Source organism: Hylobates moloch, unplaced genomic scaffold (genome assembly GCF_009828535.3).
Source record: "Hylobates moloch isolate HMO894 unplaced genomic scaffold, HMol_V3 SCAFFOLD_16, whole genome shotgun sequence".
Lineage (NCBI taxonomy): Eukaryota > Metazoa > Chordata > Mammalia > Primates > Hylobatidae > Hylobates > Hylobates moloch.
This window is the reverse complement of record NW_026652291.1, coordinates 25459564-25484627: the sequence shown is the minus strand read 5'-3', so window position 1 is coordinate 25484627 and position 25064 is coordinate 25459564. Positions and strand designations below refer to the sequence as shown.

The window sequence follows — 25064 nt, the reverse complement described above, 5'->3', positions numbered from 1 at the left end:
TTCTAGAGATTTTATAAGAAATGAGAAAGCTATGTCTGCAATCTAGAATAGAAATTGTGTTTCTCTTAAAAAATGGGATTCTGCTGCTCATAATGTTTTGTAAATTATTTTTTTAATGTATCAATAAAACACAAGCATGTTTCCATGAAAGTATTCTAGATATAAATGTGCCACATAGACATTCTCCTACTGATGGCCATTTTAGTTTGTTTTACATTTTTACTATCACAAGTAATACTGCAGTGAGCATCCTTATGCACTTCTAAATTATTCCTATAGCCTAGGTTTTTCAATGTGGATTTGTAATATAAAAGGGAATGTTCATAGGACATGATTTTCAAATAAATAAATAAATAATTCTTTTTATTGTTGGGGGGTGTGGGTGGGGAGACAGAGTCTCGCTCTATCACCCAGGCTGGAGTGCAGTGGTGTGATCTCAGTTTACGACAACCTCTGCCTCCTGGGTTCAAGCCATCCTCCCACCTCAGTCTCCTGAGTAGCTGGGACTACAGACATGTACCACCACACCTGGCTAATTTTTTTTTTTTTTTTTTTTTGTAGAGACGAGGTTTTGCCCTTTTCCCAGGCTGGTCTTGAACCCCTGAGCTCAAGCCATCCACCCGCTTTGGCCTCCCAAAGTGCTGGGATTACAGGCATGACCCACCATGCCCGGCCCTTTTTATGCTTTTGTAACACCCAACTGCATTAGCTCAAGTTTCTCTTTCTGGCATGTTCCACAATTTGGCCACTTCCATCCAGGGAAATGGCCTTGGAGAGGTCAGGCTCATCACTTATCAGTGTCCTCACTGGGTGAAGGAAATAGCACCAGGACAGAGCAGGAAATTATTTAAAGACCTGGAGAAGTTGGAGGCCAAAAACCTGTATCACTCATGTATTCTTAAAACATTAAATATTGGAGCTATAATATCACTTGATAAATAAAATAAGAATTTTTTTCTTCACATAAATGTTTAGGCAGGGCATGGTGTCTCACACCTGTAATCCCAGCACTTTGGGAGGCTCAGGCAGGTGGATCACCTGAGGTAGGGAGTTCGAGACCAGCCTGGCCAACATGGAGAAACCCTGTCTCTACTACAAATACAAAATTAGCCAGGCGTGGTGGCGGGCACCTGTAATCCCAGCTACTTGGGAGGCTGAGGCAGGAGAATCGCTTGAACCCAGGAGGCGGAGGTTGCGGTGAGGCGAGTTTGCACCATTGCACTCCAGCCTGGGCGACAAGAACGAAACTCCATCTCAAAAAATAAAATAAAATAAAATAAAATAAAATAAAAGTTTACTGAGTTGTACGTAGAAAAATAACATATCCTAAAATCAGAATATCTTCAGAAGTTTCACATATACCAAGAAACATTTAATTAATCCCTTTCAGCAAAAAGTTCTTTCCTTCACACCCTAAATTCCTCCTCTCAGTAGAGTCAAATCCCAATATCTGACCTTGTTCTTCTTCTAAGCATTCTATTTATCCTGTTCTTTTTTTTATTCTCAAGCACAAACTTAAAAATACCTCTACTGGAACTAATATCTGGCATATCTACCTTATAACCCATCTGCTATAAATCAGCTCATTGCAGACAAAAGTCTAATCTGTAATGAGCTGATTTATATCAGATGATCAAAATATCACTAGAATTTACCAGAAATACACTTTTCATGTGTGCTTGCTATTTTTCTTAGAAACTATAAGAAAAGCAAAAGCAAGACATAACCAAAAAAAAAGAAGAGAAAAAGAAAAAAAAGGAAATAATCACCAGCAGATTGTATTTTCCAAAAAATGTGCACAGCCATGTTCCCAGTTCCACAATCTCAGAACCCTGATGCTTCTCTCATCAAAACATGGAGTCTAATTTCTACCCCTTGAATGTAGGTCATTGTGACTGCTCAATAAGTAGAAGCAAAGGAAGAGACATTTGTGACTTTTGAGACTAGGACACAAAGGGTGATACAACTTCCATCTGGCTCATTCTCTCTAGGGACACTCACTTTTGGATCACAGCCACCATATTTTGAGGAACCCCAGTCCACATGGAGAGGCCACTTGTAAGTGATCTAGCTGCCAGGCCCAGATTATGTCCCAGCTGATGGCCATTATCAACCACCAAGCATGTGAATAAATAGCTTGCATATTCTATATATGCTGGGTATCAATCCCTTATCAGATATATGATTTGCAGATATTTTCTCCCATTCTATGAGCTGCTTGTTTTTACTCTAATGATATTGTCTTTTGAGGCAAAATTTTTTAATTCACAAAATTCAATTTGTCTATTTTTGACTTTGTTGCCTGTGCCTTTGGTGTCATGTCCAAAAAATCATTGCCAAATGCAATGCCATAAACTTTTGCCCTGTGCTTTCTGCTAGGATTTTCATAGTTTTCAGTCAAATATTTAGGTTAGAACTTTCAATACTGTGTCAAATAGAAGTGAGAAAAGTATGCATCCTTACCTCATTCTCAATCTCAGAGGAAAAGCTTTCCATCTTTCATGATTTGAGTATGATGTTTGCTGTGGGTTTTTCATATATGGCTTTTATTATATAGTTTCCCACTATTTTTAGTTTGTTACATTTTTTTGTCATGAAAGGGTGTTAAATCTTGTCAAATATATTTTGTGTATCAATTGAGACGATCATGTGAATTCTTTCCTCTTCATTGTGCTAATGATCCCTTCATTCTGTTACATTGATTGACGTGCATATGTTCAACCATCGTTGCATTCCAGGAATAAATTTCACTCAGTCATGGTGTGTAATCCTTTTAAAATGTCACTGAATTTTTTTTGCTAGTATCTGTTAAGGGCTTTTGCTTAAAAGTTCATAAGGGGCCAGATGTGGTGGCTCATGCCTGTAATCCCAGCACTTTGGGAGGCCAAGGTGGGCAGATCATGAGGTCAGGAGATCAAGAACATCCTGGCTAACATGGTGAAACCCCGTCTCTACTGAAAACACAAAAAATTAGCCAGGCGCAGTGGCAGGCGCCTGTAGTCCCAGCTACTCGGGAGGCTGAGGCAGGAGAATGGCGTGAACCGAGGAGGTGGAGCTTGTAGTGAGCTGAGATCATGCCGTTGCACTCCAGCCTGGGCGACAGAGCGAGACTCCGTCTCAGAAAAAAAAAAAAAAAAGTTCATAAAGGATATTAGTCTGAGGTTATCTTCTTGCAGTGTCTTTGTCTGATTTTAGTATCAGAGTAATGCTGGCCTATTAGAATAAGTTAAAATGTATTCCCTCTCATTTTATTTTTTGGAAAAGTTTAAGAAGGATTGGTGTTAGTTTCTCTTTAAATATTTGGTAGAATTCACTAGCACTAGTAAAGCCATTGATCTAGGATTTTTCTTTGTTGAGATTTTTGATTATTGACTCAATCACCTTAATAGTTATAGGTCTACTCAGATTTTGTATTTCTCCATGATTTGTCTTGATAGGTTTTCTGTTTCTAAGAATTTATACATTTTCGTTTAGGTTATACAATTTGTTGGCATGTAATTGTTCATAGTACCCATAATCTTTTTTATTTACATTGAATTGCTAGTAATATGTCCACTTTCATCTTTGATTTTAGAGATTTGAATATCCTCTCTTTTCTGATTACTTCATCTAGCTAAAATTTGTTGATTTGGCAGTCTTCTCAAAGAACTAACTTTTGGTTTCACTGATTTTCTCTATTATTTTTCTCTTTTGTATCCTGATTATCTCTGCTGTAATCTTCATTATTTCCAACTTTGTCTAGGTTTGCATTTAATTCTTTTCCTAGTGCCTCAAGTTGTAAATGTTAGGTTGTTGATTTAAGATCTTTATTTTTAACATAAGCATTTATAGTTATAAATTTCATCTCTAATATTGCTTTACATACGATTTTTCCCACCTTGGCTCCGGCTCCCACAAGCTCTTTGCAAGTTGCTCCAGGAACACATGTACAGCTCACTGTCATGTGGCTGAGATAGGTAATTACTACTGTACTCATCTGAAATTGACTAAAATTAACCACAATTTACCATCCAAGTCTTTCTTTGTAAGTTGCAAGCCTTCAGTAGACTCCAGAGTCCCAAAATAATTACATCAAACAGCTTCTGCCAGTGCAATTGTTGTCTAAGTAGGTAGAGAGATTCCTGGTACTCCCTAGTCTTCCATATTCCCAGAATCCTCTCCTTTTTTAAACCTCTGTCTTGCCACAATATTTTATGTAGTAATAGTAAGTGGAAAAATCACTGCAACCACTAAAAACAATAAAAACTTCTCTTATGCTATTAAAATAAATAAATATTGGAGGTATATGTTTGGAGCAGTAGGTGTGAACAGGGCTAGACATGTACACCTTTCCACCACTGATGCTGCTTCTAGTGTAGAATTAATGCTTTCACTAGAGATGAGAATCAATATCAATGGATCTGAAGAGATTCAGGTGGGCACCTTTTCCCATCTTCGGGCATTTTCTCTGGTCCATAGTTGGAAAGGTTTAAAATGGCAATAGATTCTCCTCATGTTTAATTGAACACTGCCCTTGCTATGTGTTAAAGCATCTTCTCTGAGCTTCCTATCTAATGACTTGTCAACCTTGACTCCTTCATTGCATACTGCACATTTTTGGCTGAGATTCATTTCTTTTCCTTAGCACCTATATATTTCCTGTCAGGTTTGTTAGATTTGATTAGAATTAATTATTTATTTGGAAGAAATTGGTGTTTATTATTTAGCAAATATATTTCAGAACGCCTTAGCCTCATCTATCAATGCCTCCTTCTTCTTTACCTTGTGAAAAATGCAGTAAGGGCTTTACCCAAGTTATTTATTAGGCCAACCCTGTGAAGAGAAATCAAACTGGTTATGACTTGTTTTTGTTTTTAGTTTTACTGAGAAAGACTCCTTGAACTAAAAGCTTGATGCAACAGCTAATGGGAAATTTTTTCCCTATCTCTGTCTTTATTATTGTGTAAAATAGTCACACAGTTATGTGTGTGGCATATATTCAATAAAAGACTAAAGCCTCCACCCATATATGGTATCTTCATATCTGTTTTAGTGAGATTTAATACAAAAAATTACAATGCAGCTAATTCTAATGCAATTGTTATCTGCCTACGTTTATAACCCCTGCCATGCCATTTTTGGACAAAAATAATGAAATTTCACAGAGGAATAATTTTCTATATCTGTTTTTTCTTTAATTACCCAATATGGCTATGTGAAAGAAGGGTGAAAAAAATCTTTAAAAAATGGATTCTATTCTACTGTTTATGTTGAATCTAATGCAGCTGTGACTTTCCTCTTCCAGATTTTTCAGACTGAAGACTTTCTACTGATATTGGTATTTTATTTCCCCAGGTGAAACATAGGTAATGAGATGCTGCCACCCATTTTGGAGATGAATGTGTTGGAAAGCTGTTAGGATTAAATATCAATTTGCAATTTGTTGGGTTAAATAGTCCAGTATTACTTTAAAGTCACCACCACATAAATAAAAACAGCCAAAAGTGATTAAAAGTGGGAAATATGTAGCATTGTTAATCTACTCACTGTGTCTGAAAAGTACTAGTGGCTACTTTGTTTATGATCTGGGTGTGTATGTATGTATATGTGTTCATATTTATGAAATGAAACAAAGACCAGGTAAGTCTATTATCTGACAGAAACAGCAGAAAAACAGGAAAAGCTTTTGTCCCTGGAGTTATTGGTAACCCTTTTTCTAGTCTACTTTCAGACTGTTTTTCTCTAACAGTTGTAGTGTTGAGAGGGGGATGCACAGCAGACAACAGGATATTACCCCTGCTTCCTCTGCACCTATAAAAGTAGACCACTACAAGTTTCTTATCTCAACCAATCTTCCTTTTTGACAGTTTCCAAACTTATTTCTACTGTCATAATACAATCATGTACAAAAGAGACCTCTGAACATAGTGGATATTGGTAGAACATCTTTATTCAATTATGAGCTAAAATATAAGTGGCTAGAACTATACGCATGTGCTCATATAAAAATGTGTTTTGTGTTTGTTTTTGGTTTTAAACAAGGTTTTGCTGATTTCAAATTTTGCTTCACATTCTTGCCTATAGGAGGAATTTCCAGTGTGTGTTTTATTAGGCAATTAATCTCATGCTTTCTAGTTATTGTGATAGAATTTTTGTAGTGGCTATAATTTTCTTTCTTTTTTTCTTTATACACCACTACAAAATATCCTTCATCCAGTCAACACTTAACTGTGATCTATGATGTGTGACCGAATCTATTGGTAAAGTTATCTATTTATGCAAGAAATCATACAGATTTGGGAGATAATTAGTTTGTACTCCACAATCTTAGCTATTTTTTCCTTGAAGAAACTCTAGGTATTATTCTTAGACCATTTAAGATGCAAGGCTTTTGATCACATTTTTTTTTAATAGCAATTACCACCACTAAGTATTACTATCATCACATTTTTTTGTAGATACCTACTAGATGTCAGACACTGCTCTAGATGCTAGCTAAACATATGTGGCCTCCTTAATTTTTTTGAAGATGATATCAGCCCTGTTTTACATATAAGGAAATCATAGTCATGTGCATAGTGGAAATAGGAAAACTACTGATGTCAGACAGATTTGGACTCACTCTCTTCTGCTTTGGAGCTGCATTATGATTGTGCCAGTCATTGGATCTCTTTGAGTCTCAATGGTGTATCAGATAAACATGTTTGATTTCAGGTGATCATGATGAAAAAAGCAAATGAAAACAAAAGCAAAATGCAAAAAACTAAAATCGACAAACAGCCGAAACGGGTAACCAAACTTTAAGGTCTTTGCTTCCTCTAGTTGCATATATTGTTATTAAAGTTACTCAACTAGAGGAACTTTAACTTCAGATTTTTTTTTCCTTGAATTGTAATAGAACAGCCATTCTCACTGTTATGCTGAGGCTCTTAACCAATCAAGGAATGAATTTTATGTGTGCACTATGCACTATGCCCATAACTATGATTTGCTTGTATGTAAAATAGGGCTGTTTTTATATATGCATTTAAATTTTAAGCTCCTAAAATATAATTTTGCCCCCATTTTAAAGATTTCTGGACATTATGATAGAATCTGTGATTAATCAAGAGTTTTGCTCATTTCGTTTTGAATCATTGTCTCATTGAAGAAAACCTAAGAATTAACTGGATTGAGGTTGGCTTCAAGTCATCGTGTCTGTGGTCATTCTTCCTTTTCAAACAAAGTTCTTTAGTTTTTTGTTTTTTTGTATTTTGTTTTTACTAGTATCTTTAAATCAAGACATGTAACTGACACTAATTTAGAAATAATTTTTAAAGGACATTATGGAGTATACAAGGGAATTTCAAACCTTAGCTATGAAAAGATAATGTACCTATGCCGTCTTTAATGGTTAATGGAAAACATTAGTCCAGATGTAAAATACTTCTTAGCAAGATTTTAAAGCCTTCATTTGGCCCAGTGTATGAGGAATCTTTGAAGCTTTCTCTGGGCAGAAATGTATATAGTAAAATATGAGCTCTGTTTGCCCACAGAGGCAACCTTCTGGGGTTAGAGCATCCTAACCTAATTTGAACGGTCTCTGTGATATCCTGTGTCCACAAAGGAAGAGCTGTGTATTGATGTCTGACCAATAGCTCATACTACTCAAGAATCTTCCCTTTTCATCTTCTGTTCTCAGATGATCATCATAATCCAGGGGGAACATTATTTTGTGCTTAGGGGACCTTTTTCTTCTGAAAACTTCAAGGTGAAACTATCATTAAACCCAAGTGGCAGTCATTATTTGCCCAAAACTCAAGTGAGTATATGAATTGTGACTATCTAAATGGCTAAGGGCTTAGTCACTAACAGAATTCTAAACCTGAATTCTCAACCTATGCATTGTCATATAGACTGTAGGGACAGATTTTATATTAGGGAGGTTCAGTAAGAGAGATATTCTCTAATTGTGGTTAGGGTTTATTCATTTAAAAATACTCAGCACACATTTATTGAATGCCTACCATGTGAAATGTAGGTAGTCATTCCCTTGTAACTCTTCTGGGTAACAAAAAAAAAAAAAAGTATTTTCAGAGGAGATGCTAAGCCCACAGTCATTTGCAAGTTCTCAACAGCTGAGACTTTAGAAGTGTGGTTTCACACTAAAATTTTCCAGCTGGAATTAAATGCTGGAAAAGACTTGAGAGTCAAAGACATGGCTAATTCCACACCCTACAGTCAGATACAGAACACTTAATTAGAAAAGACTTTACTGAAAACACAATTCTCTCTAGTGTAAAGTGTCTTAAGGGGAATGTTCACATTTTTTTTTCGAGGTCCAAACCCATGGTTGTTAGAAATTGATGTCCTCCGGTTTTCTTGAATTTTAGAGATAATATTTTTCTTTCCCTTTTTGAACTGTTTATCTCCTGGTATTTCTTTATTACATAATGCTTACTCTATTCTATTATCATTTTCATGGAACTGTGGTTTGGACGTTGATGCCTGAACAATTTATTTTGTTGTTTGAGACAAAATCTCACTGTCACCCAAGCTGGAGTGCTGTGGTGTGATTGAGGTCCACTGCAGTCTCCACATCCTTGTGCTCAGGCGATCCTTCTACCTTAGCTTCCTGAGTAGCTGGGACTACAGGCGCATGCCACCATGCCCCACCAAGTTTTATATTTTTTGTAGAGATGAGGTTTCACCATATTGCCCAGGATGGACAATTTCTAAAGAGTTGGCCAATCTCTTCCCTGCTCAGAAGGCAACTTGATAATCATCTCAGACTCACTAGAATGTCTGCAATTTATATTACATATAAATTAAGAGTAAGTACATTTTTGAGGTAAAATATAAGGCTGAGAAAGCCACATTTAAATAACCCCAGGTGAACATCTCTCTTTAGTTATCAGTTTTTAAAATTATTCCCTTATTAAAATCTGAGGTAAATGAAGGCACGAAGGGTCTCTGCCACTTTGATCATTAATTATCTGCTTTCCTTCCACAGATAATGAAAGACAATCTTTTGCCTTTTGGTTTTCTTTCATTTGTATATTAAAGAATGCTTTGCCTGCATACCTTTGACACATTGCATTTCATATCCTGCTTAGCCTTTTGTGATCCAGAGAGCTTGGATTTTCTTCCTTAGAAGACCCATTTATTTAGAGACAAATGATATGAATAATCAGCAAAAATCGCCTTGGGTGATAAACATGTGCCTATGCTGTTCATCTTCATGCCCTTCAACTCAGTGCAAATTAATTTTCTATCCATTAATTAAATCATTAGCTCCTTATGGGCAGAGAGTACATCTGTCTCTCTCTTTCTTCCTCTCTCTCTCCGTTTCTCTGTCTCTTTCTTTTCCTTGGTGCCTAGCAGAGTGCAATATACATCATGAGCACATTGAGAAAAGGGTACTGGCATACTTTGGAGAAATAGTAATATAATAATAATAAAACCTTCCATTCTCTTTTCTAGTTTCCAAATCTAAACTCTGTATCTTTCTATCAATCATTCTTATGTTCCCCCTCAGCTCCCTTATTTTCAATTGTATTCTTCCCCTAAGAAAACGAACAAACCAATGTCAATTTTCACGTGGCAGTCTCATGCATTTCCATGGCTTCATTTACTACGTATGCAGGTGACAGCCAGATCATTCCATCAATCACAGAGGTAAATTCCCATGAGTCCCCAAGATGCCTCGATTTATTATCCTTGGACTATTCCCTTTGAGAGATTTATCAGAGAAAGGGTATTTTAGAGAAACCTAACAATCCTTGCATTGAGGTTCACTCAATCATTCAGACAGTCTAAGGAATCATATTTGTGAAGGCTTTTGATGCATAGAATAATGCAAAGAGAGAAATAAAACTCACACTGGACTTACACTAGTGAGAAGGCCATGATTATAGTGACTAAAAATGCAGTGATTCAGATTCAGTCTGGGTTCGAATCACAGCTCACTGATTACTGACTGTGTGTGGGAGCCAGTTTCCAAATCTCATATGAAACAAAACAAACAAACAAACCAACAAACAAAAGAATACCCACCTCATAGGTCTGCTAAGAAATTCAAATGTGATGATACTTATAAGGACAAAACTAGAGAAGTATCTGGAACACTCTGCATCTTCCTAAATCTGTAACTATAGTGATTCTTAAATGTTGCAAAATGGTTAATTTCATTATGAGGAGATTTGGTATCACAGTTCCAGAGGTACTTTTAGTTGAGTCATATTTTAAAAAATACCCCTACTGAACATGGTAGGGAGCACATATTATCAGACATCAGTGGTTCCATTTTGCCACCTCCAGCATTATCGAGGAGGTGGGGAATGTTCAAATTGCACTTTAACTTTCACAAGATTAAGAAAAAAATATATAACCCGAATCATAGGCTATAGGCTAATTAGTTCAAAAGCCAATGGAGTACTTGATTTTAAGTTCAACTTGAACATTTAAATTTATTTCTCAGTTCAGTGGACTGGTAATGTTAATAGCTATTATTAATTGAGTGATTCCTTGTGCTAGGCACTCGATTTCCTAGCCCAGATATTTCTTCATTTAGAAGAGATTTCTTAGAGTCCCTGGGACAATGATCTTTGGGTAGGCAATAACTATCGTGCTTTCTCCTCAAATTAAAATTCAAATCAAGTTCTCCTTTGACTTTGGGTATGCCAACACCTGGCAGCTACTTTGACATCCATGTCTCAGCAGGCCATTTATAACTCTCTAATTTTCCCATCTCTCTGATGGCTGTATTTTCATGAGTTCCTCACCAGTGTGTAAAGCCTTTAAAGTTTAGTGGATGTGCATAGTCAGATGAGAATTTTCAGGGACCAGCTGTACTGCTGTGATGGTCATTTACACCACCACTAGGACATTTCTTCTTGTCCAATTTTTATCTATGTGATGACAAAGCAGAGGAAATATTGGATAGTTAAAACTGTTAACACAGAATGATATAGCTGAAAAGATTATAAATAGAGTAACAGGCTGCACAGGACTAAAAGCAATAATTTCATCATGGGAAGGTTGCCTAAAGGTCTTATTTCACATTCTGATGATGCAGCAGATCTAGACACCAGCATTTTAGAGTAATATCTGAACTGCCAAATGTTAACCAGAAATCATTGTCTATGATACAGGTGGCAATCTATCATCGTAAATGTCACTATAGGGAAGACCTTAAAAGCAAAAAAACAAAAAAAGACCAGACACAAAGCTCATCCAACTGAACTTTGCTCTCCAGAGGAATGGTAAATTCAGATTATAATTGGGTGACTTCTGCTTTTTACAAGTTCTCAAAAACTTCTCTGGCCCTGGGTGGTGGTGTTACGGCCCTGCATGATTACATATCACATCCCATTACAACAGAGGCAGTCTCTGGATGACAAAAAAGTTTTCCAACTTTTAAATCATGGCCCATGTTTTTCAAAAGATAAACTCAACCTGATAAAATTTCAAAGTAGCACCAATAATACAGTTGGATTCATTCCTGGAATCAGTAGTAACTAAATAAGCTCTCTCTCTCGAGTTTATTTTTTTTTTTTGCAAATAATCTTTCAAATAAAACAAAAACTATCAAAAGATCACAAGCTAAATACATGAGCTTCCACTTTTGATCTAATATCCTTGTTTCTTTCAAGGATATGATAAAAATTTCATATTAATTTTTTTCAAAACTAAAACAAATATAACGTTTATCTGATCAAAAAGCTTCCAGGACTCTTGTCCCAGAAATAAAGCCTAAATCATCAGTGGAATGTTTAATTTTCCCAAATGACCCCCAACTTAACTTTCCAAACTTTTTTTCTACCATTTCCACATACCTCCAAAATTCATACCTAAATCACAGCCACATGGATCTGTTGCTATTTTTCCAATGTGTCATATACTTTTACTTCTCTGTATCTTCTGCTTAAAATGACTGACACTCTTCTGCATAAACAATTCTAAATTATCCTTATACCTCAGCTCAACTACAACTAACAGAACTTGTTGCTTTTTCCTCTATCTGCACACAGTGCCTGTATCAGACCTGACACATTGTGCTGGCCTCTGACTGTATCACAGACAGCAATCAACTCTATTTTGTCTTTGTATCTCCAGCACTCAAAATATCATCTGGGAGGAAGTAAACAATAATTTATTTTTTCTTAATGAATCATTCCCAGGACTACTGTGTATATCTAGACATCTAGGGCCCAGAATTCAGATAGACTGTGATTTAAATAGAAACCTTGCAGTTGTGAAGTGCACATTAAGAGCAACCTTACATAGCAGCCTGTCACTCACTCATGAAAACATATTTATACTCTTGCATGATACATTTTAATATTTTCTGCATGCCCTCCTCCATCAGTTGTGGAATCCTGACAAGTCAGTATAAGCTAGGTTTTGCTGCAGTAACAAGTACCCAATTTCAGTACTTTGATATACAAAAGTTAACTTCTCACTCATACTACATGTCTGATACGGTTGGCAGAACAACTCCATAGTCCATCAGGGAACAGAGCTGACAGAGGTTCCATCTTGACACATGAATTCATAATCATTGAGGCATTAAAATCAGAATGCAGCAGATTATGTACTAGTTATTAGAGCTTCTACCTGGATGTGGCACACACACTCCTAGTCATAGTTCACTAGCCAAATGTAATCAAGTAGCCACTAACTTCAAAGGTGCCAAAGGAAATCCAATTTTACCATGTGCTATAAAGAAAAGAAAAACATCTGAAAATATCTCTATTGACAGGCACAGTCAGCTCCTTAATATCTCACAATTTCTCCTATTCATACTCCATTTAACTATTTTAACTCTTTTTTACTTCATCCTTGGACTATTGCAGTAGCTCACTTAACCTTCTTGCCTTCTTTTTCTTTGTCCCACTTTGCCCTCAGCCCTTCTCCCTATGACCAACAGGTTAGCCACCCTAAAGCGCAACTCTTTACTTCTTTCAAGAAGGTATTTTTAATTAATACCTTTAGTGATTCCCCACCAACTATGAAATTAGGCCCCAATTTCTTCCCTCGTTAAATCTTTCCTTTCATTTATTCCACAAATAGCATTGACTACTTAAAAGGGATGAAAAACCATATGAAACACTGAAAGAACAAAGAAAAATAGTTCCTAGACATAATAGACCTCATTGTTCGATAGGGGAGTTGGCCACAAAAAGAAAATGAGGGCAAGTCAGTGTGATGAGCTTGATGCCAAAGTGGCATAGTTCAGTGGTAACATCAAGGAGAAAATGACTTTGATGGAAGATCAGTGAAGGCATCTCTGAGAAGGAGATGTTTAAGATAGTTCTGGGATTTTGAACACATGTTTTCCAAGCAAATATAGTTGGAGATAGAAGAATGGAGGATGGATGAGGAACATGGAGGCATAAAAGTTAGTTATGTTGCAAGAAATACAAATTGTTCTATAAGCTGGAATTGAGGTTAGTGTGGTGGCGGGATAGGAAGAGTTCTGAGGGGATAGAAAGTACAACTGAAAAGAGAGATTGAGACCAATTAAGAAACAGAGAAGGCTTAAATGTTAATATTAAGAAGTTTGGCTTTTTGTCCTTTGGGAAATGCATAATTATTGAACAGTGAGCCTGAGAAGAAGAAGACTTGATGTGGAAACACTGGCCGCATTCAAGTATGTTAAGTGCTGTCATTCATGAAGACAAATCTAGTTTTAGTAGCTTCAGATTGCAAACTGTGGAAATTATAAAAAGTACCAGATTTCAAGTCAGCTGGAGAAAGAACAACTTGAGGTGCATTTCAGTGTTGTATGAAATTTCTAGTAAAATGTTGGATACTTTGCATTTTATAAATGCTTTTTAAATCAGTGAAATAAGTTATAAGCGTTAGATTGATTTGGCAAAAAAATGTGTAAAGAGGCTGAAGCTTTGATAAAATTGTTATGAAAACTAGAATTTGGAATTTAAGACCCATATCATGGAAAAGTAGGATGCAAATATCACTATTAGTGTGTATAAATTATGTTGGAGCTCACCAAGCTCTGATAAATTAATACAATTTTCCCAGGTGGCTACCTGGAACTACCTACTGGTAGCTGTTTTACAAATGTAGGTTGCTTTACAGTTTAGATCCCATTTCATACACATCATCTCACTCAATCCTCATAACAGTCTTCAGTGCTTAGAACTGACAAGTCAGGAACTCATCCAAGAAATGTTAATTGGCTTGCCAAAGACAGCAAAACCTAAAGTGGAAGAGGTGTGACTTGAACCCACATTTACTTGTGCTGTTTCTGATATTTATACCCATTACCCAAAAGCTACAGGAAAACCTTGATTTCAGTCCCAGGAACTTATATTTGAATTACGATTTACTGCCGAAACTAGCTCAGTGCTTTTCCGGATGATCATAATGCAGATACTAACTAATGATTCGCTAACAATGGAGGTAGACATAATCTGATGGGATTGATCAAATGTGGCTCCGGTTGCCCCAGAAGTAACTTCCATAGACTACACAGAGAACCTAATTATGTAAATCGCTCAAGAGATCCCCAACTGACCTTCTTGACAAGAACTAACCAGCAGTGATCAGTGGGAAGAAAAATAAAATTGAAACCTGGATCATTTCCTCAGACAAATCTAGAGTTGATTACACCACTTGAATTTGGATGCTGCAGCTCTGATTGGGGGCTATAACATGTTGATTCAAACTCCCTAAATGGACTGATGTATAGATTTACCAGAAAGTAAACTAAAAAGAGACCTGTTTCTGTATGACCTAGTTTTATATTTATTAAAATTTGAAATGTTTTTTAAAGTGTTGATAAACTTCAACTGGCAAGGAAAAAAAAGTCACCCTGTATTTTCTAATCAAGGAGGATTAAAAGGCTGTGAAACTATATCCAGTGCACAAATGTTGTAATTACAATAAATATTTGTCCTTTCTGTTTTCGCTACAAACTCAAAAATCCTAGAGTCTATGTTTGGCACATTCGGGAGATTACAGCCATCTGCTGGGAGACAAAGCTGTCAATTATAAAGCAATCTGGCTTTCCATTCCTTTCCATTTCCAGGTTAAATATGGCCCAATTGAGGTAGCATCTTTTTATTATTATTATTAAAATTGGAACGTTCTTGGTACTGTCCAACCTTTGACCCTATTCTCAGGATCCCAAGAGAAATTTACATGTCTCTGAACTTAGAGTTTGCAACACAAGGTCAACCATGTCTTATACAAGCCGTTTAATAAGGTAAACCACTCTTAGGCAGGGCTCTGAGCTCATTAGCCAACTTGAACACAATATGAGGGTTTCATTCAATTAAAGAGTGCTTTAGCCTAAGGAGGAAAATCATAGCAAATAGAAACTAATAAATGGAGATAGGGGTATCTTCTGTTTGCTGGGGTGATGAGCATTTAAAACAGAGGCTTTAAGGTTTGAAAACGTACAAAAATGCTCCATGAAACATGGAAATTAATAGCCAATTTAATAACGTGAGATTCGGCAACATTGAGGGGGGACAGTTCAAAACCACAGCAGAAATATTTTAATGGCAGAGGTAGTTGGCCCTAAAACTGTGGACACTAAAGACCTAATGGAAGTGAATTAGCCTTTCTTTTGGCCAGATTCCAGGCCAGAAAATTCACCCTGTTTCCTTTAATTCTTCCTGCAGTTTTACTGGAAACAGTTACCTTGTGTTTTGTCCTAAAACAGTTAAATTGCCTTTCAACAGACTTTTCAGAAAATCTTGTGTTCCTCGGCAGGAGTGGAAACAAGAATTGGCTTTTAAGCAGACACCTAAAAGTAGAGAAGAAAATTTTTCTCATCCGGATCTGTGCTTGGGTCAAGCCTGAGGGCACCTCTAAGAAGTCATTGAAAGCTAATGATTAAGGATCTGTTTATATAACACTAATCACATGATTATCTGGAAGAGTTCTCCAGCAAGACCATTAGTGACCAGAGGGAAGTGAAAATGATCCTTTAAATTTTCCCAAGTTGATCTGATTCCTCACCTCAATTCAATTCACACCCATATCTTGCATTTCAAAATAGTGACCTAATCTTGGTCCATAATTTTACCCAGACTCTTGCAATCAAGGGGGATAAAAGACTATTTTACAGGCGAAGAGCCCACTGGAACCTAATTGAAAAATTGCTAATACTTCTCAGTTAAATATTAACGTACTTATGTAAAATGATTCAGTTTAAAGGAAATTGGGTAATAATTAAGGGCATCTGGCTCTAGCTCATGGATGCAGCTTTGGCCTCTGGGTTCAGTAAGAAGGTTAGGTTAGATTTCAAAGTCCTCCTCAACTTTCCAGCTGACTATATTCTCCCATATGGTGACCACTTACCGTCACAGGATCCCTAATCTTGTTATTTCATTTGCTGTTCTTCTCTCTGGCTTCTCTTACCAAGCCATCAATATTTATGTGTCCCAAGTCTCCTTCTGTCAACTGGGTTAAACGTTAATCTCATGGTGAGGATCAGCTGACTAATCTTACTGTCCAGCACACCAGTTCTTAGCTTCAGTGTCATAATATACTGCTAGGTCATAAGCAACTGTGAGGTTTGTCACAATTAACTTGACACCTTTACAGAGATTCCTCTGGTAAAGGGCTTTCAACTTCAGAGCTTTCATAGATATAAATGAAGCTTCACTGCAAAAGTATATTAACATTTCTGTCTCCAACAAATGGGATCAGTGATCCTGTAGATAACTGTTAAAAAGGATCAGGATTTGCCATCCCAACATTTGCTACTTTGGCACAAGGATTATTCTGAACTGAAAGCAACTGAGAATCAACAGACGCAGGAAGAGTTCTCTGCCCTCCCCTTATCTACCTAAAAACAGGGCATACATTTCCCTTTGTGAAGGTACTCCCATCTTACCAGAAAGTGAAGACCAACTCTTATCATTGGAGATAGAGCATTTATGCAGAGATGAGTTTCTATAAACAAACTGAACTAAAATAACTCTTATCTTTCATTAGTTCCACAAGATATTTCCTAGTTACTTTCCCATGATTTATTGTCCTTTGAAGCCCAAATCGCCTGTCCTTTGTTAAAGTGGTATATAACCCCCGAGTTTAACTGCTTCTTTGAGTTTCACTTATTTTCTATGACTCTAGTATACACATAGATGTTAATAAAAAGGTATGCCTTTGCCTTTTCTCTTGTTAATATGTCTTTTATTAGTTTAATTCACAGGCCCCCAGTTACTGAGCATAAGAAGGCAGGTGAAAAATCTTTCCTTCCTGACAATGTCCAGAAATTAAATTTCAACATTGTTTGCCTAAGGTTAATATAGGAGAAGGAGGGAAGTATGTTTGAGACTGTAAAGCCTACATAAGTAAAGTTACTGTTGCTGAAAATTTTTCTCAGAGCTATGAATTACAGTTCAGACTCAAGGCTATTTGCACATCATAAATGTGAACGTCAAGGAAGAGAATGATGATAACAAAGTTTGTAGAGGACAAGAATTCCCTGTGTGGCACCCACTGCTTAATAATCTACAGTATCTATTGTATTTTTCTCATTCGTAACTATTAATTCCTTATCAGGTCTTGTTTTATTCAGGACCCCAGTGTTTAACTGTTTAGGCCAGTTAAAATAATTTTCCCCCTCAGACTCCCTTGCAACTAAGAAATTATGGGGCTTTGTTGCAACTAAGAAATTATGGGGCTTTGTTGTCACTAAGGAGGGGAGGTTTCCAGGCAGGGAATGAGAATGCTACTGTTTTCCTGTCAAAAAGCAATAAATTCAGCCAGCATGAACATCTTGCTGTTTATTCTTCTCTTTTTTTTTTCTGCTAGAATAAAGACAAAATATCTGGAGTCTAGCAGTCATCTTACAATCATGAAGTTAAAAGGTAGAAGCTAAGGATGGTGGACCAGCAGGTAGAAGGAATCTAGTTCTTTGATGACTTCCTAGAGCCACTGCACCAATTTTGGACTGCCATCTCTGGAATTCTTGTTATATAAGAAAAATCTCTATTTGCTTCAGCTCTTGTCAGGGTTTCTATTGCACGTCACCATCACAATTCCAAGTGACACACACTGCTATTGATGACATATGTTTGTTTTGGTGACAAAAGGGCTTAAAAAGTCTGATTTTAAAGCTGAAGGATCAGATTTTAAATCTGAAGGATCAGCTCACATTTATCTTCAGGAACATGTACTGGATAAAACAAGTTAATTTTTTCTTTTGTAGCTATGGTTTTATAAAAATAAAAAGAAAGAAGAAGGCTTACATAGAGACATTTTGGCTATTTCTTTTCTTTGTCAAAGAGCTAAGATTAGAAAATTATTTCTCTCTATATCAATTAACACTCACTGAAGAATATTTCCTATAATAATGTCTTCCTCCCTCCCTCCCCTGTCCGTGGAAGTTTGCTAGTTACAATAGAAGGGTGGAGCTCCAAGTAACAACTTGGAATTCGACACAGTCATGAACACACCTTGGAAGCCTATCTGGTTTGGGAATATCCTTGGGCGTATTTGCACAGGGAAATACTTTTAAACTGCTGGAAATAATTAAGTCAGCTGGTATTAGTTCTCCAAATTGACACACTTCGATTTTTATAATCTATCTTTAAAAGGCAAAATCTTGATCCAGCAAAGTGCTGTGGGGGAAGAAGAAGGTGAGTATTTGGGGGAATTGCAACTTTTCAGTGTTCTTCAGCATTTTCTCTACCTCCATGGCTAAGCTTTTCTAGCATATGAATGCTACATGGAGTCTACACTGGTGGAAAAGCTAAAGGGAGAAAAAGATGTGACCTTCTTTACAGTACTTTGATTATGCATCCTTAAGCTCTCCTCAGTAGGTCTGCTCACACAGTAATCATTCCTTAGAAATCCTGCCATCAGGCAGAGATTCTATCATCAGTTTTGTGACTTGGAAAATTCCATTGCTGCCTCACCGTCACTGGCAGAAACCACACCCATCAATCAGCATCACTTTTCCAAAGCTCTGTTTGCAATCAAAAGGGCCAAAGGTCTCCTTGTTTATAATTATGCCAGGGAAACACCCCACTAGAACTAGATCCACATGGGATCACCAGCATCACACATCCTCACCCCAACACTCAGCTTATAAAGAATACACACTCTTCTGTTGCCTAGAGAGAGCTTAGCAAGCTGCTTAATAGGTACACAGAAACCCTACACAGAACTGAAATGCAAAGGCATGTACCGGATGTGATAGAATGGCAGGGGAAATTTCAGATGGCAGAATGTAATTACCTAAGTTACTGAGGTTAAATAACCACTACACTCTCTTATCGAAAAGATGTCCAGGATCTTTAGTATCCACAAATGACTTGGATCTTAGTTTTATAACTCCATGGTGGAAAGGGAGGCAATTCTCCAGCAGCACAGGAGCCTCTCACTTGGAAACTCTTTTTTTCTCATCCGGCACCACCTGTGTGTCCCTTTGGCTGTCCCCCAGCCAGGTGCTCATGCAGCCAAACCCAGTGAGCCCATAAAAGTGGGCAGAGATGCAGCAGAAGGTGTCAGGCTTTCTGGCCCCTGGTTGAGACCATCTGGACTCTCCATTACACCTGTTTGGGAGGATTTCCGTGGCATGGTTTACAAATGTAAATGCAACTCTGGAAATATTCCTGTCCAGTGCGTACCTCTTGCATTTACTTTTGGAGGAGTTAATTATGCAACAAGATCATTTCTATGCCCATTTTCCTCTTCCATTATAAACTTTAGATGGTGAAAAATGTGCTTCTCAGTATTTTTTTAGTGAATGAACAGATGTAAAAGTGCTTTCAATTCCTTAATAAAGGTGACATTAGGCCAGATTTGATATTACACTAAGTCTCACATAACATTTAAAAATGGGTTTTTTCAAACGTAAAATTACTAATTGATCTGTCTTGTAAAAAGATAAAGGAAATGAATGCCTATTTGAGTTTCATTTCTGTCAGGCTCCCAATTTCTTATTTTATGTAGCGCAAAATGAATTTTAATGAAGCAGCCTCCAAATTTCAAAATATGCCATTACCCTTCCTAAGTAATTGGCATATTTGACTGCCTTTGCCTTTCTTAGAGTGTGTCTGACATTCTAATCTTGAAGTCAATGTTCCATTCAAGATGTTCTTCTGCATACCATCTGAAAGAAGTAAATTAGAACAAGGGGAAGAACTATGCCAGAAAGAAGTCATTCATTTAGGCATTCAAGTCATTCATTTAGGCATACAATGGGAATCCCCATTGTATATCAGGCACTGTTTCAGGTGCTACAGAAGACAGTAGAGGGCAAGATAGTGAAAAATCTCTGCTCTCATGAAGTTTCTATCTTAGTAGAGTGGGATAATACAAAAACATACACAAATACTGTATGCAGCATCCAAGTGATAATCAATGCTATAAGGAAAAATAGTGCACCTTAATGGGTAGGGAAGGGCAGAAGGGAGGACAGTTGTATATTATTTTTGATAGAGGGAAGCCCATACAAACTTCTCTAGGGAGACGATGGTAGAGCAGAAACCTGAATGAAGTGAGAGAATGACCTATACTGGGAAAGAAAATCAAGAGATAGAATAATCTTTCTTCTATATTTTTTTCCCACTTGGTATGTATAAGGAGAAAAAATGGCTTTTTTCAAAGCAAGTCTAGTTGTTTTGTCTAATCTGGGAGGATACTGAGTGGGTGAAGGAGGAAGGCAACTTTGATTGAGTACCTACCTATCATGCCAGAATACGCATAATTTATGGTTTTCATAAATGTGTGTGAAAACTCTCTGAGGCTGATGATCTGAGCCTAATTTTACAACTGGGGAAGCAGAAGCTTAGGGATAGCAGGTAGCTCGGTAGTAGTTTTTTTTTTTTTTTTTTTTTTATTTTTTTTTATTTTATATAGAGACAGATTTCATATTTGTCCAGTGGTCTCGAATCCTGGCCAGCTTCCCAAAGTTCTGAGATTACAGCCTTGAGCCACCATGCCTGGTCTATTTATTTTATTTGTATAAATTTAAGGGATTCAAGTGCAGTTTTTTTACATGGATATATTGTGTAGTGGTGAAGTTTGCACTTTTAGTGTGACCATCACCGAAAGAATGTACATTGACTCCTTTTAAGTAATTTTTCATCCCTCAACTCTCCACCCTTCTGAGACTCCAATGTCTGTTATTCCACACTTTATGTCCATGTATATACATTATTTAGCTCCCACTTGTGAGTCAGAACAAGTGGTATTTGATTTTCTGTTTCTGAGGTGTTTCACTTATGATAACAGCCTCTAGTTCCACCCATGTTGCTGCAAAAGACATGATTTGTTCTTTTTTATGGCTAAATAGTGTTCCATGGTGTGTGTGTGTGTGCATTTATACCTATACATACATACATATATATCTTCATATATATATATATAGATATATACACATACACTATTGTGAATAGTTGTTGCTACATTACAAACTTCTACATTCTATTGCTTAAAATAAGAGCAATTGCTTGTTTTTCTTATGAACATGAACTGTGGGCAATAATTATATAGAAAAGGCTGAATCTGCTCCATGTGGCACCAGTTGAGAGCACACCTTGGGGCTAGGTGATCAATTCCCAAGACAGCTCCCTCCATGGCTGGCAAGTTAGTGCTGGTTATTTGTTGATAGATCAGCTGGGCTTGAAGGCCTGTAGGCCTTTACTTCTCTCCATGCTGATTGGACTTCCTTACAGCATGGTGACTGGGATTCTAGGGCAACTGTTCTAACAAAGAGAACAAGGCAGAGGAGTATTGCATTTATGATACAGTTTCAGTCTTGGAAGTCTCATCAACCCAGCTCTGCATCTCACTAGTGATTAATTTTCAGCAAATTGACAGCACTGGAACCCTTCACAAGGACATTTTTTTCCCAAATAACAGGCTTTGCCTGTTTTCATCCATTTAGTCAGCAGGCATTTTTGAGTAATTCTAGCACAATTGTTTGAAATACCTGCTGTGAAGTCCAATTGCTCAAATTTGCATTCCAATTCTGCCACTCACTTGCTGAAAAACTTCTAATTTTTACCTAAACTCAGTGCCTCTAATTTATTAAATGCAAAACATGAGGATTTAAGGAAATTCTAGAGAACTTCTCATGCACCTAATAAGGCTACCCCTATAACACTAGCACTTCAGCTCCGCCACCTAAAATAATCAATCTCAAGGAAGGAGCTAAAATTAGAATGATGGCCCTTCTTCTCCAAAAAGATTGTCATGCCTTATATTTCCACAAGAGGACCAAGACACACATGATATCTTTCTTCACAAACACTACTATTTTCCTATGGTTCCGTATACACCTGAATCTAACTCAAGCTCTTACTCTTCCTGAACCACGAATCCCCTCCACTTTGCCTTTGGAAATTCATAATCTAACATCAGAAAAAAAAAAAAAAAAAACCTACTCTCTAAGTAGTCCCCTCACCTTCTTTCTGTAAGGGAAAGTGAGTGGTTTCCTAAAGTTCTCTTCTATGATAGTTATTTCTTTACCACCACAATCCTGTGTAGCCTAGGGCTTTTTGGTGGGATGGATGCCCTTTTTGTTCTTTGTTACCAGGTCTACATTATTTCTTCTTTCTACATCCCCAAATCCAATGTCCTTTGAAGCAAATGCCACCAGGCTATACTGCCTACCATCCTTTCTTCACAAAGGCATCCATCAATGCCCCTGACCATTTCTCACCCTTTAGCCAAGACTTTAGCCCCTGGCTCATTCACTAGATTTCTCTCTATCAGTATTCCTGTCACCATGTTATATGTCTTTATCACACATATAGATGATCCATCCACCATCTTGGCCTTTAACAATAATTCATGACTTCATCTTTTTAGGCTGCTGTAACAAAAACCCCGTAGCCTGTGTGGCTTAAACCGCAAACATTTATTTCTTACAGTTCTGGAGGATGGGAAGTCCAAGTTCAAGGCATCAGCAGATTCAGTATCTGTTGAGGGCCTACTTCCTGGTTCTTAGATGGCCTTCTTCTTACTGTGCCCTTACATGATGGAAGGGGTAAGGAAATTCTCTAGGGTCTCCTTTATAAGAATACCAATCAAATTCAGGATGACTCTATCCTAATGACCTAATTACTTCCCAAAGGACCTACCTCCTAATAACTTCACATTGGGGGTTAGGATTTTAACCTGCATATTTTTGGTGGGGAGGGGACAAACATTCAGTCCTACACAATTCCTCTTTCAACAGTCTTATCTTTTATCCCATCTCAACCACCTACTCTTACAGCCATGCCATATCCTAGATGTCATATCTTTCCAGCTTATGTCTTTTAAAACCTGGATTCCAATTATTCTCCAACCAATCAAGTGTTTTAATCCACTTTTTCTTATTACCTCTCTCATGTTACTTACTTACACAGAGCTAGGTAGGATCACATGTCCATTATTAATAATCACACTTTGCATACTATCTGAACAACTTGATCTTCACTACATGTATATTAGTTTTATATTGCTGCTGAGACAAATTACCATGAATTTATTATTTTAAAAGAACACTCATTTGTTATATCACAGTTCTATAGGTCAGAAATCGGGAGGGCTCTTATCTGAAGGCTCTAGGGACTTACAGACTCCTTCAAATTGTTGGTGAATCCAGTTCCTCAAGGTTGTAGGACTGAGGTTTCTATTTCCTTGCTAGCTGCTGGCTGGAGGCCATCTGTAGGCACTTTATGTCTCTCTCTAGTCCTTTCATGTGGACCACTACATTTCAGAGGCAACAAGGTACATCAAAACGTTCTCACAGTTTGAATTTCTTTGATCTCACCTTTTGACTCATCTCTCTGCTTTTAATGGCTCATGTTAATTACATTGGATCCATCTGGCTAATGTAGGATAATCTCCCATCTTAAATTCAGCTGATTAATAACCTTAATTATTCTTCAAAGTCCCTTCACAGCAGGACCTGGAGTTGTGTCTGAATAATGTAGGGGATGGAAATCCTGGGAGGGCATCTTTAGTATTCTGCCTACCACCACCCATGTAATTTTTACCTAACAAACTCCACCTCGATTTAAACCTGACTCTTCACCCCTCTGCAACTGCTCCATAGCACCTCAATGTAGCTAAGAAAAATACAATGTACTAACAATGCTCATTCTAAATTTGTGATGGGAAATCTCAAGCAGGCCTCAGCACAGCCCAGCAATGATTTTACATTTCCCTAAACAATTCCTGTTTCCACTCTCCCAGACAACATTTTGTACATTTTTCTTCTACTCAAAACTCTAACCATCTTCCTAACACTCCATGTTCAGAAGATGACCTCAACTCTTATTTCACTGGAGTGGAGATTTGAAGAAATTAGAAGAAAACTACTACATTTCCTCATCACCAAATCTAGTAATCTGCCTGCATTTTATGCATATATTCAGCCTTGCTGCTCCTTTTTAACTCTCCTTGCTGTTATCCTCTTATTTAATGACAACCTCCCATGAATGTACTCTATCTCTTTCTCTCTTGACTGTTCAATTATCTTTCTATTACAATTACTCTTTCTCCCCAGCATTCTTTTTCTCTCTCTACTGCTTTGCTACTATAACTATCCAAAATATTTCCTAAGAAAGAAAGGAAAAAAGAGAGAAAGGAAGGAAGGAAGGAGAAGAAAGAAAGAAAGAAAGAAAGAAAGAAAGAAAGAAAGAAAGAAAGAAAGAAAGAAAGAAAGAAAGAAAGAAAGAAAGAAAGAAAGAAAGAAAGAAAGAAAGAAAGAAAGAGAGAGAGAAAGAAAGAAAGAAAGAAAGAAAAAGAAGGAAAGAAAGAAGTTAGTTTTTCCCTGGACTTTGTTTTAGTAAGGGGTTCTATGGCTTTTAGATGTAACGTAATGTGTTTTGGCCCTTTTATCTTACGTTGTGCTAGACGCCTTACCTCTTACCTTAGACTGTGCTGGAATTTGCCTGGTAATGCGTAACAATCTTAGGAAGAGTCCAAACATTCAATGTTCAATATTTTAAAAATAGTAACTTAGTGAAAGGCTGAAATTAAAAGTTTTCTAATTGGCTTTTTGGGTTTCTATATCAACTGGTAGTTAGGACACATTTCTTCTTCTGCACTCTCATCAGATTGCCTCTGCCCTTAAGTCCCATGAAATCCTGAAGCACTGCCCCATTTCTCTGCTCATC

General features: G+C 37.1%; 1 long non-coding RNA gene across 1 annotated transcript in view; it reads right to left on the bottom strand.

The window, feature by feature from the left end:
- LOC131381586 (uncharacterized) overlaps positions 1 to 16430 on the bottom strand; it is a 239395-nt gene extending 222965 nt beyond the window's left edge. The window contains exons 1-2 of the long non-coding RNA XR_009210423.1: positions 16294 to 16430; positions 15631 to 15736 (exon numbers count right to left, since the gene is read on the bottom strand). This is a non-coding gene — a long non-coding RNA (uncharacterized LOC131381586). The remainder of the gene's footprint in view (positions 1 to 15630; positions 15737 to 16293) is intronic.
- Between the last annotated feature and the right edge of the window lie 8634 nt (positions 16431 to 25064).